We start from the raw sequence: 12295 nt of genomic DNA on the forward strand, positions 1-12295 counted from the left end.
ATCAAAAAACAGCACTTTGCATTCCTCCGCATTTTGTTGGAGAGGCTACTTAAATACATACACGTGTCTAATTATTGATCTTTTGTCATTGATCACTGAGTTTTCCTCTTCCTGATAATCCAGCAACAAACACATCTGATGAAATTAAGTCCATAATCTCTTAGTTTTTCAAACTTGGTGCTCTGAGCTACCAGTCAGTCGTACATGCATTGCCCTTTGATTCCTTGAGCTTTCAGGTTGCAGGTGAACAGCGCAGGTTTGGCTCTTCTACATTCCGAGCTTTTAGACAAGCAATTGCTCTATCAACAAATATTTATTAAACACCTACTGTGTGCTGGGCTTTGGAGAAGGTACTTGGGATACAAGTAGAAAGGATGAAATGACTCCATTCTCAGTTTAATGGGGGTGACTACAAATATATTAAAAATATTATATATATATACCATTTATACACACACATATATGTAAGTATATTAATACATAAATATAGAGTTGTAAAAATAGTTTTAGAGAAAGAGCACTAGCATTTGGCAAATTAGGAAAAGCTTTCTGTAAAAAATGAATATCTGAACAACATTTTCAAAGAAAGACTGTGAAACAGGGATAGATAGGAAAGGAGGACATTCTAGGCATGGGGATGGCCAGTACAAAGCCTTGAAAGCAATTATGGAATATGACTGAGAACAGAGTTTGGCTAGATTGAGGAATATGGGAGATCTCAATGTCTCCTGAGGCTGAAAAGGTAATTTAGGCTCAAATTGTACTTGTTCAGTCTTTTCAGTCATGCCCGACTATGCGAGATCCCATTTGGTGTTTCTCAGCAAAGATATTGGACTGGTTTGCTATTACTTTCTCCAGATGAGGAAATTGAGACAAAGGGTATTTTTGAACTCAGGTCTTCCTAACTCCAAGCCTAGTGCTCTATCCACTGTACCACCTTGATGCCAAATTGCATAATACTTTAAAACCTAATCAGGAGATGGTATTTTGTTCTAGAGCAGTGATTCCCAAAGTGGGTGCCACTGCCCCCTGGTGGGTGCTGCAGCGATCCAGGGAGGTGGTGATGGCCACAGGTGCATTTATCTTTCCTATTACTTGCTATTAAAATTTAAAAAATTAATTTTCAGGGGCGTTAAGTAATCTTTTTTTCTGGAAAGGGCCAAAAAAGTTTGGGAACCACTGTTCTAGAGGAAGTAGGAAACCACTGGATTTGGCCAAGGAGCCATCTAGTTTGGGGTTTAAGGAAAACTACTGTGGAAGCGATTGGTAGAACAGAACAACTGAGTAAAGGAGATTAATTAGGCAGCTATTACTATAATCTAGTCAAGAGATGAGATTTTTGAGCTAAAGTGGTAGTCGTATTATTGTTGGAGAAGGAATTGTTTGCAACAGATGCTATACAGGTAGAATGACAAGATCTGGCAACTGATTGTATACACAGCATGAGGATGGTACCTTCAACAGAAATGGGAAAGTTTGGAAGAGAGGAGAGTTTAGAGGAAAGTGTAATGTAGTGAGTTTAGTTTTAGACCTGTTGAGGTAAAGATACTTTCATGATTTTGGCAAAGTGCAGTTCAGAGAAACCCAGAATGGTTACTATATCTCCAAGGAAGGGCTTGTTATTCAGCTCTGACCAGGAATATTGGTGTCAGTTTAGTTTTGTTTTCTTATTCCTACCTGTATGCCATTTCAAATCATGTTATCTTCCCTTTTCTTACCTTTTTAAAATATCAGTTCTCTAGTGGCATTATTTTAAGTGATTAAAATATGTAGATGTCTCAAAGGACCTACTTTGGACTTTGTGATTAGTATCAGATGAATTGGATGATTAAAAAAATTTTTTTTTAAACCAAAAGTTGAGTGGGCAACTGATATTGCCCATACTTAACATTACTTCTGATTTCTGGCTAACCTTAGTGAAGTAAGTCTTTTTTTGTTTAAAAATCAGTTGTAGAAGGAGGGTAATATCACATTTCTCCAAAACTTTTAAGTATTCTAGGATAATAAATATGCTGAGGTAGATGATAAAAAGAAGGAAACCAAGAATTGACCATGATGATAATGGTAATTATTTCAATGACATGAAATTTGATTTGTAGCCGTATTCAAATCTTTTATTCTATGTGACTGTGGATGGCAATGAATGATTTTTTAAATTAACTTTTTGGAAATGGAATGTTTTATAGTTCCTTGAGTTGTATGAACACAATACCAGAGAAGAATAATGGTCCCCAAAGTACATTACTGAATTGTTCCATTTGACAGGAACACTAGATTGCATTTTAGTCTTCTCCAGAAGCTAAGTTGTCTTTACAACAATCATCCCTTCATCTGGCAGGATTAATGCTTCCTTGAAATTTGCATACCTTACAAATCACAGAAAATGTGTAATATATTCTTAAGGGGGTTAATATAACGCAATACCATATGTTATTGTGTTAACCTGCATTTTGCATGTGTTAGCCATTTGGATTCTTTAGATGTTTGAACAAATGTGTATTTGTAAAAATAGTACGAAATAAAATTTCAAAATGAAACTAAAACCTGCCTCCAAATGATCAAGAGTCTTAAAAAAAGGAAGAATAAAAAGAAAAAAGTTAGGCACCACCAATTTACAATATGCTATCTAAATCTGATCTATAATATTGAATATTATATGCAATACTTTGTAAACATAAGGAATATTTACATCACAACAACTGTGATGCCCAGAGCACCTTGTTACCCAAGGTCTGAAACAGTCATTAATTTTGAAGGAGCAGTAACTAGCGACAAGAGAGAAACCAGTTCTATAAATTCCTTGAATCCAAGGATTTCAAAAGATCAGTGGGAAATGCTGAGGAACGGGTTAAAACAGAATGAACTATATACGGTGAAGAATATTATGTTTTTTTTTCTTGTGTTGGAATCATCTAACAAAAATTTTCCTTATATGTGCACACACACACACAGAGCAAATCAAGATGCTAATGCTATAGCTCATTTATTGCCAGCATATTCAGTGACATTTCATAATGTACATCTGTCAGCCAGAGATATAAATGAATGAGGTGAACCATACAATTTACCCTCAGGAAGTTCCATTAGAGCCCCCAAAGTATAATATTTATGAGGTCAGAATCAATTAATCAGATAGCTGTATTTGCTTTTCAGCTCAACATGTTCAATGTACCACCAAACTGTTGCATTTGAAAATCTTTCCTATTTGGCAAAAAGAATCAGTGTGTCCCACTGTAAAAAAAAATCTGTTTTGTAAACCAATTTCTATAGTAACACAGAATACATAGAACACTAATTCATGCTGTTAGTGGGAAGAGTGCAAATGTGTTCTTATCAGAAATGCTGATAATCTCAAAAGGAGTCCCAAATAGTTCCTCCTAGTTGAGGTAGTCTCTGACATTTCACTGATCATGGAGAAAATGGAAAATGGTAGAGGAGAAGCAATTACTTAGCAATCTATGATTATAGATAAAATATACTCTGATCATTTAAACTTTGACTGTCAAAGTCCAGGCAGAAGGTTACTGATATAGAACCTACTTGCTACCCAGAGCTCAGTGGACTTGATTGTATGAGGGCCATCATTTGCTTCAGAGAGGAACTTGGAGAGTTGAACCATGATGCTTTTGTGGTACAGATGCAGGGGTCATTTCTTTATTGAACAAATTTATAACAGCAGTTTTTATGATAGTTTCATATCACTAAATATTTAAGAATAAATAGATTAAGTCGATAATGGATAGGTGCAGATGATGAAGTTATTTGCCAATGAAAGCTATCAGTCATTTGGACAGTGTGCAAATTTAGTACATTAAATAGCTATTAATAATGATCGCCTATTATGGGTCCATCATGGTCCTAGGTATTATCTGAGGATTCTGTCAATCAACAAACAATTCTATGGTGACTGTGTACAAAATCCTCTGCGAGGCAATACAGGAGACAGAAGTATAACATGGTATCTTACCTCAAGTTTATATTCAAATTAGAAAGACTAATATATCATAAGAAGCAATGAGAAAGGTAGTAAATAATTAAATGCGAATTCCTGTGACATTGTGAACACTCCAAGGTCTCAGATCACAGAAATCTTCAAAACATATTGAGTTGAAAAATGAAGAAGTTTGTTTGCGAGATGCGATTTTGAGGGAATTTTGTAATTTTGAGGGGAAAATACATGAATGCTTGTGTGATCCTGCATAACCCAAACAGTGCAATAATAATGGCAATAATCTCTTTGAGCATGCAAAAAGGAAAACAAAAGAAATCAATTTTAAATCATGGAAAATGAATTGGAGCAATGATCATCATGGAAGGGCTAGAGCATCTATAGATTTAGGAGCTGGAGTTCTAAAAACATTATGCGATAATTTAATCCATAATCTGAGGAGAAAAGGCCAAAACATCAGTGTCAGAAAAAGACTGAACATCTGCTGATATTCAAAAAGCTAATGTAAGATGACCTAGAAAGCAATGTTCAAAACAGATTTCAAAGTCTGATTTGACCCTTATTCATTTAGGCAGTTCTCAAAAACCTTAAGGGGAAAATTCAATAAAAAAGGATCACAGATTCTGTAGCTTTAGAAAGAAGCCAATTCTTGTCTAGAAATTAGTCAATAGATATTGACTCTATGTCTGTCTAACAATTTCTAAACAGAATTTATCATCACTTATACACTATTAATAATAATAATGGTAATAATAATTCATATTTACATAGCACTTTATGGCATCCAAAATGCTTTTCTTAAAATCTTTCTGAGTTAGTAATCAAGTATCATTAACTTCATTTTACAGATGAGGAAGCTGAGGTAGAGAAGTTAAATGACTAAAAATTATCTTTAGGTCCATTCACCATTTCAAATGTAACATATCCCCAAAATAACTTACTCTGTCATCACTGCTTCTATTAATGGTACTACCAAATATTTAGTCACCAACCTCAATTTTCCTGTTACCCTGATGACTGTAGCAAGGTGTCTTGTCAGAGGGAAGAGTGAGGTGATAATGGTTTTCCAACGTACTGATGGGCAGACTCTGTTGATGAGCATTTTGCAATGTACAGATATATTCCTATAACCTTTATTATACTAGACATGCCTCCTTTCATGGTGGAAGGACACATTTCCTTGCATATTTTCTTTTTGGACCAGACCTGTGATTTTTAATTTTTTTTTTGGTCATAGAAACTCTTAATGAAGATCTCTCCATCAAAAGTGACTAAGTGCTCTGCAACTTGGGCACAGGTCTTCGTGCTTCCTAGTCCAGTTCTTTTTCTGTAATGCCATAATGCCATATGGTCAGCTCAGAGTAAGTGATGAAGAAATACTTATTAACTTAAGACCCCCTCCTTTTATCTTGTAGGTCTCATGAGACATTGTGAAATAGAGTCTTAAGCCATCTATGAATTTGTGAATCAAGACAAGTTTCATCCTTGCTTTGTCACTTTAAAAAATCCTAATTAATAATAATAATAACTGAAATTTATGTAGGTGGTGCAGTAGATAGAAGTAGATAGAAGGCTGGGCTTGGATGCATAAATACCTGAATTAGAATCCTGCTTTTGATCTTAATATAGGTGGGACCTTAGGCAAATCATGTAACCTCTGCTTGCCTCAGTTTCTCCATTAGTAAAATGGGGAAAATAGGGCTGATTTCGAGGATCAAATGCTTTTATGCTTCAAAACTGACATGTTTTGTATACATTTTCCCCCTTTGAATCTTAAAACAGGCTCAAGAGGTAGTATCATGATTCCCATTTTAGAGAAGAAATGGAAACTCACAGAATTAAGGTTCCAGAGTAGATGGGTAAAGTGGGATTCAATCCTGAACCTTTGAATCTTAGTTTCCCTTCTACAAAATGAGTATTATTGTACTTATTCTACCAGCTTCACAAGATTAGTGTGAAGGAAGTACTCTTCAAACTAAAAAGTCAGGTGAATGTTACCCATTAGCATAGTACCTTGGTCATGGTAAGCACTCAATAAGCATTCAATTGAATCAAAATTAATGTGTTGAATTAAGATATTTTATTTATTTTTCTTTCAAAACTCCATTTTTCCCTATTTCTTTTTCATTTAGAACCTTCCTCTTAAGTTACATTGATCTGTTAATCCAAACTAGATCATCCTGGAGAAATGCCTGACCTCCTGTGTTTGACTTTTCAGCAATTCTCATGAACTGTCAAATAATGATAATAATGAGAGTAGTATTATCATGATGCATATAATTGGTATTGTGTTTGGTGTTGGGTATTTTATGTTTTGATTTGCCGATGACTAACTAGCAAAGATTTTACCACTTCCTGTTTGTTTTTGTTTTTTTTCCCTCCAAATCCAACAGATACAACTTTTGGTGATTTTATAGGAAATGCCTAATTCTTGACCACCATATACTTTGTTGTTGATGTAAATATGTATCACAAATTTATTCCTGGTCCAGTAGTCTGGATATTTTATTTTATTAAAAATTAATTATTATTTTTTATTTTAAAACAGTTTCCATGGTTACATAATCCATGTTTTCTTCCTCACCTCATCCATCCCCCCTCCTGGAGTTGACAAGCAACTTAGTCTGGATATTTAAAAAGGTCTTTTGATTGCTGAACCCTTTTACTCAAAAGCATCACTTTCCTTTTATCTTTCAGAATCAGATCAGAGCAAGTTAGGGTCCATTTATTAACCATGAAAGTTTATGCACTGATCAGCTAAACATTATCTAGGAAATAGGTTTGACCTGGTTGATTCCTTGCAATCTTAGACTGAAAATTTGGGTCTCTGCTGCTGGTTCTCTCTCCAATTGCCTTTAACCTCACTCATTTTTACCAACTGCTTTGATTTTAATTGTCCTTTGTCTTCTTCCAGCTTGGTTTGGTGACCACAGCTAGTAATTCTTCTGGCTCACAAATACTTGACCAAGAAAAGGAGGCAGTTGTTACAAGGCTAACAGAATTGTAAAGAGAAGTAATAGATAATAATCCCTTCATCTCCTCTTCTCATCTCTTTAGAGGAACCTATTTTGCTCTGCCCAGTCCTAATGGCCTGTAATTTTGAGGTAACTTGAACAAACTTCAAAAAGGGAACATTCAAAGAAAATGAAGAACACTGTCTGCCCCCATTTTTGTTCATTTTCTAATTCCAGTTTTACCTTTTATAGGAAATTATAATGGGCAAACCCTTTCTAATTATAAGTCATACACCCTTCCCCTTCTTACTTAGGTTAACCTAGTTTCCAATCTTTGGGGCTTAATAAACTCAGAACTTTCTATTTCTTTAAGTTTATACCTGGGTACATAAGGTGGGGTAGGGGTAAATTGTTCTCTGAGTCCAATGAATGGAAGAGAGATCGAAATCTTGATTTCATCAGTATCTGATATATGATTGAAGACTGAAAATAGTAATATATGAGCAACAATTATCAATATAACTTATTTAATTTAAAGTTTAATTTAAATTTAAATTAAAAAATAAGTATTTTGCCCTGGTTCACATTAAAAACAAAAGAAAGAAGAAACAGCAAACAGGTAGGCCACATTCCATGCAAAATCCCATAGAATATAAACTCCTTGAAGGCAGATATAATTTTATTTTTGTTTCTGTATCTCCAGCACATAGCACAGTTCCTGGAACATAATAGGTACTCAATAAATATTTACTAATTAATACACTGGCACTGATTGAGAGGAAAGTAGACAGAGATAAAGTAAGGTCGACACACAGCAAATAGCAGAAAATCGAATATTTTCTTATACAAACAAATATGGAGGTCTAGTCTACCTAATAATTATAACGAAGTGCTTTGTATACAATAAGTGCTTAATATAATTTTGGAATTGTTTGTTATTTAATTGAACTTGTATTTGTATGCCACTTTAGGATTACAATGGATCTGCATATTTATATGTATTCTCATATTTATAGCTAAATCTTATGTATTGTTATATAATAATAATCAGGTGTTAAGCAATTGCCATTAAAGTATTTCCTTGATTTTTTTTATTTTCAGTTTTTCTTTTTAAAAATATAAAATAAACATATGAAATATGAAAATTGTCTCTAATACAATGATCACATTTCTACTCTCCATTGCATTAGGTCAGTGCTATGGGGTTATTATTAACGGGAGGACAGCATTGGGAAATTGGTGGAAAGACCACAGGATATAGCATTGAAGGACCTCAGTTAAAATCCCAGACCTAACTCTAAGCCCTTGGGAAAATACCTGGACCTCAGTTTCATCATCAGGGAAAGGGGACAAATAAACAAGAAATCCAGTATTGATCTAGAAAATATCTAGGTCCCTTTTGAACTGTAAATCCAGGATCCTTTGATCATATTATGACCACGTCAAGCATTATTAAGTGTCTCAGTAGATTGGCAGAGATTCAAGGATGTTGATGGTACCAATTAGGGTGATAAGTAAAATTAAAAAAAGAAACACATTTTGCCTAGTAGGTCTACTTTTGATTGCCATTATTATTGAGATATATAATATTAGAGAGCTAGTTCCTTGGGGATCATGGCTCCCAACTAAGTTTGAAGCCATTCAATTAGGACTTCTCTTCTTAGCTAGGGCCATACATTTAGAGCTTGAAGGGACTGCAGAAGTCATTTAATCTAACAGAGGCCATTTTATATTTACATTTTTGCATGGTAAATATTTAATATACAAGAGACAAAATTTGAACTCAGGTTCAAGTTTATTGCTATTTATATCATACCAGACTTTCTGTAGAACAGACTGCAGCTGGAATAGTCCTAGTTGACCAGAAAGATATTAGGTAACTTAGCAAATAAAAAAAGTTGTAGTCTAAAGTTCCCAGGGCTTGTTAAAAAAAAAAAAGCAAACAGAAGATTCAAACCTGCAATTTACTTGAGAAAGAAAAACTTGAGGGAAACCACTGAGATCTGGAACGCTCATGGCATACCAATGTGAGGCTAAGTTCATGTGGTTTTGCCTTCTGTGGTGGTTGATTGCTAAGGATCTTTCGGTTAGTTTTCTGCCTTTTATTGTTGTGAGCTTATTGCCATCAGGTTAGAGAAATACGGAGGTTCCCCCCACCCCACCCCTATTGAAACTTAAAATACATAAATTATTCAAAATATAAGAATTTTCTCTTTATTAATAAAAATAAATTACCCCAGTGATTGATCTTCAAATTCAGTTAGGCTATGTATGATTTGTCATTTAGTGGTTTTCAGTCAGTTCTGACTCTGTGATGCCATTTGGGGCTTTCTTGATTGAATTATTGGAGCACCATTTCTTTCTCCAGTGTATTTTACAGATGGGGAAACTGAGTCAAACAGGGCAAAGTAAGTTGCCCAGGGTCATACAGCTTAGAAGTGTCTGGGGCCATATTTTAATTGAGGAAGATGTCTTCCTGAATGCAAGGTATGAAACTCTATCTATTAAGCCACCTATCTGATATGCTTTTCCTGATACTTAAATCTTAGGACCCTACAAATAAAGAGTTAAAAGAACCATTAAAGCTCACTCTGACCAGTCCCTTCATTTTACAGAAGAAATTGAGGGCAAATGACTATTTCTTGCATAAGGTCTCACATCGTAGAACTGTGAGGCTGTAAAGTTGCATAAGGTCTAAGATCACAGGTTAGAAGCTTTATGCTGTACCTTAATGATACATTTCCTCAATGAAAGAGAAAATGCTATTCATCTATTTCCTTTCCTGCCTCTGAATTCAGGATGATGGAATAAATGAAAGAGAGGTTTCAGGGTAGGAAATAAATATGAGGAGCCATTTAAAAACATTATTTTTGAATCACTTTTGAATTAATCCCAGATTTATTTAGTCATTAATTTTATATATCTCCAGGCAGCCCACATCACTAGAACTTGAAGCATTCTAGATACCCTCTGATAAACAATCTATTTTACAAATATTTACCTTAAAGGAAAAGGTTTTGCTTTTTCCTCAAAAATAGCATGTAGTAGTACATTATAAGAATGATAGTTTCAATAAGAAAATTTTGGTAATCTTCTGAGTCTATCATCTGTCTCAGTTGACTAGTGTTTGGTAGAAGAATGGAAGGGCAACTAGAAGATATGATAAAGTACCAGACCTGAGTTCAAACCTGGCCTCAGATATTTACTAGCTGTGTGATCCTGGTCAAGTCACTTAACCATGTTTACCTTCAGATCCTCATCTGTGAAATGAGCTGGAGGAGTAAATAGTAAACCACTCTGGTCTCTTTGCCAAGAAAAAAAGAAATGGTATCATGAGGAACCAGACAAGACTGAGAAATAACTGAACAAAAGAATGAAAAACCATCATGTCACCATATATAACAACTGAGAAACTCCCAGTGTTCTAAAACATTGAGAAAGCTTCCTAATTTTTGAACATCAGCAGTCCCAGAGAGCTGCTACTGAATAGGTAGATACGTTGGGCCTAACAAGTAGAATCCTCTGGCAGGAAAGAACTCTGCTATGTCTGGAATTATAAACAGTCAAAGAAGTTCCCAAAGTCCTATGAGTAGTCTGCTAGAAGGACTCTAATCCCTCAGGTCCCAGCTGTTTGGGGCTTTCTGTGGCGTTGTCTGCTTCTGTGGAGATTCAACTTAATGGACCTCAGTAATGGAGACTCAGATCAAGAGGAAGATAGTACAACTAGGGGAAGAGGGGATTTTCCAAACCATGATCCATGAGAATAACTGGATTGCTGTACAGAAGTCAAGTCAGAATAAATGTTTATTGATTGATTGAGTCAGCTGCTATCACTAAGAACAGGAGGCTAAGTAGTCATCATGAATGAGAAGCTAACTAGTGGCTCCAGCCAACCAATAACCTAATCAAGAAAGGTCACCAGCTCAAGACTATATAAAAACAGCAACTACTTTAACAGCATAAGACATCAAGAATTTGAACAGCAGCTTATTTCCCCTGGCAATTCCAGTAAATGCTCCAACGTGTTATGGAACCAGGGTTAAAAATGAGATGATGGTAGCAGGAGAGGAGAGAACAGTAAATTAGGGGAAACCTGACAAGGGAAATTGAGGGAATGACTTTAAAAATACTTTTCAATCTTATTTGTGACTTTTTATCTTAATCTAAAGATTCCTTATTCTATTAGAATTCTGGGTTTCAGTAAAAACATGGGAATAAACCATCAAATCTTTCAGCTGCAATTTTGAAAGGACATTTAACAGAGAAAAAACCCCACAATTATTTCAATGAAAGAAAATGAGAATTTTATAATACATTTCTGAAAGCTTAATTGTTCATCAAATTATTTCACCTTTTTAACCACCCCAGAATGGATATTTAGCTGAAATGATGAATGATTAAAAAAAAGACAAGATTTCTTACCTAATATAATCTGTGTCTTACATACCAACTGAAGACTGAAAATTTAGGAAGATTATAAAACAGATTTTAAAATATTGATAGTCATACCTTTTTCTTTTTTCTCCCCAAGGATAATTATACTTGCTTAATGGTGTTTGAATTAATTTCAACAGAAGACCATTCTTTCAGTGCTGGGAACTAAATAAATAAAAGGCAGTGAGATACTTCAGTTGGTTAAATATATGCGCACTGATTCATATAAATATCCCCTTTAAAGGACATTCTCTTTTAACATCATCTTATACAGATTAAAAATTTCTGAAATTAGTAACTCGACTTTACAAAAGAAACAAACCCTAAAATACACTTTGATTTTCTTTCGATAGGGAAAGTGAAGGATCCCCCACCTCCAAGAGTTGGCAATGGGTCTGTGGTTTAGTGGATAAGTTCTAAGGAAATATCTGAGACCCACAGAAGCTAAATCATGAACTGAAGGTCATACATCTAGAGTGATTTTGTCAGAGGCAGGTGTTCTGACTTTAAGCCCAGTAAGAATAAGAACTAAGGTTTATATATTGTTTTGAACCCTATGGAACACTAGCCTATTCCTAGGAGAAGCCAATCATTTGAAATATCATCATGGCATTTACTGAGTTTTGGATAATCTACACCTTTCTACAGCTCTCAGCCTCCTCAACCTTCAAAAAGGTTCCAGAGGATAGAAAACCAAACCCTTCCCAAAGCTTTCCTTTATAGAGGTCAGGGATCTGGACTTTCTAATTGTGGTGCCATCTTGCATTAGATTGTAAGCTCCTTGAGGGCAGGCACTGTCTTTTTCTTATTTGTGCCCCTAGTACTTAGCACAGTGCTTAGCAGATAAGTTACTTATTTAATGTTTTTTGCCTGGAACTGCTTTACTTGGCTGTGCCTGAATTCTATCTATGCCACATTGCCTTGAAATAAAATGATGCCAATAATATTAAAAAAAAAA

The sequence above is a fragment of the Gracilinanus agilis genome, chromosome 1 (assembly GCF_016433145.1).
Source record: "Gracilinanus agilis isolate LMUSP501 chromosome 1, AgileGrace, whole genome shotgun sequence".
Classification (NCBI taxonomy): domain Eukaryota; kingdom Metazoa; phylum Chordata; class Mammalia; order Didelphimorphia; family Didelphidae; genus Gracilinanus; species Gracilinanus agilis.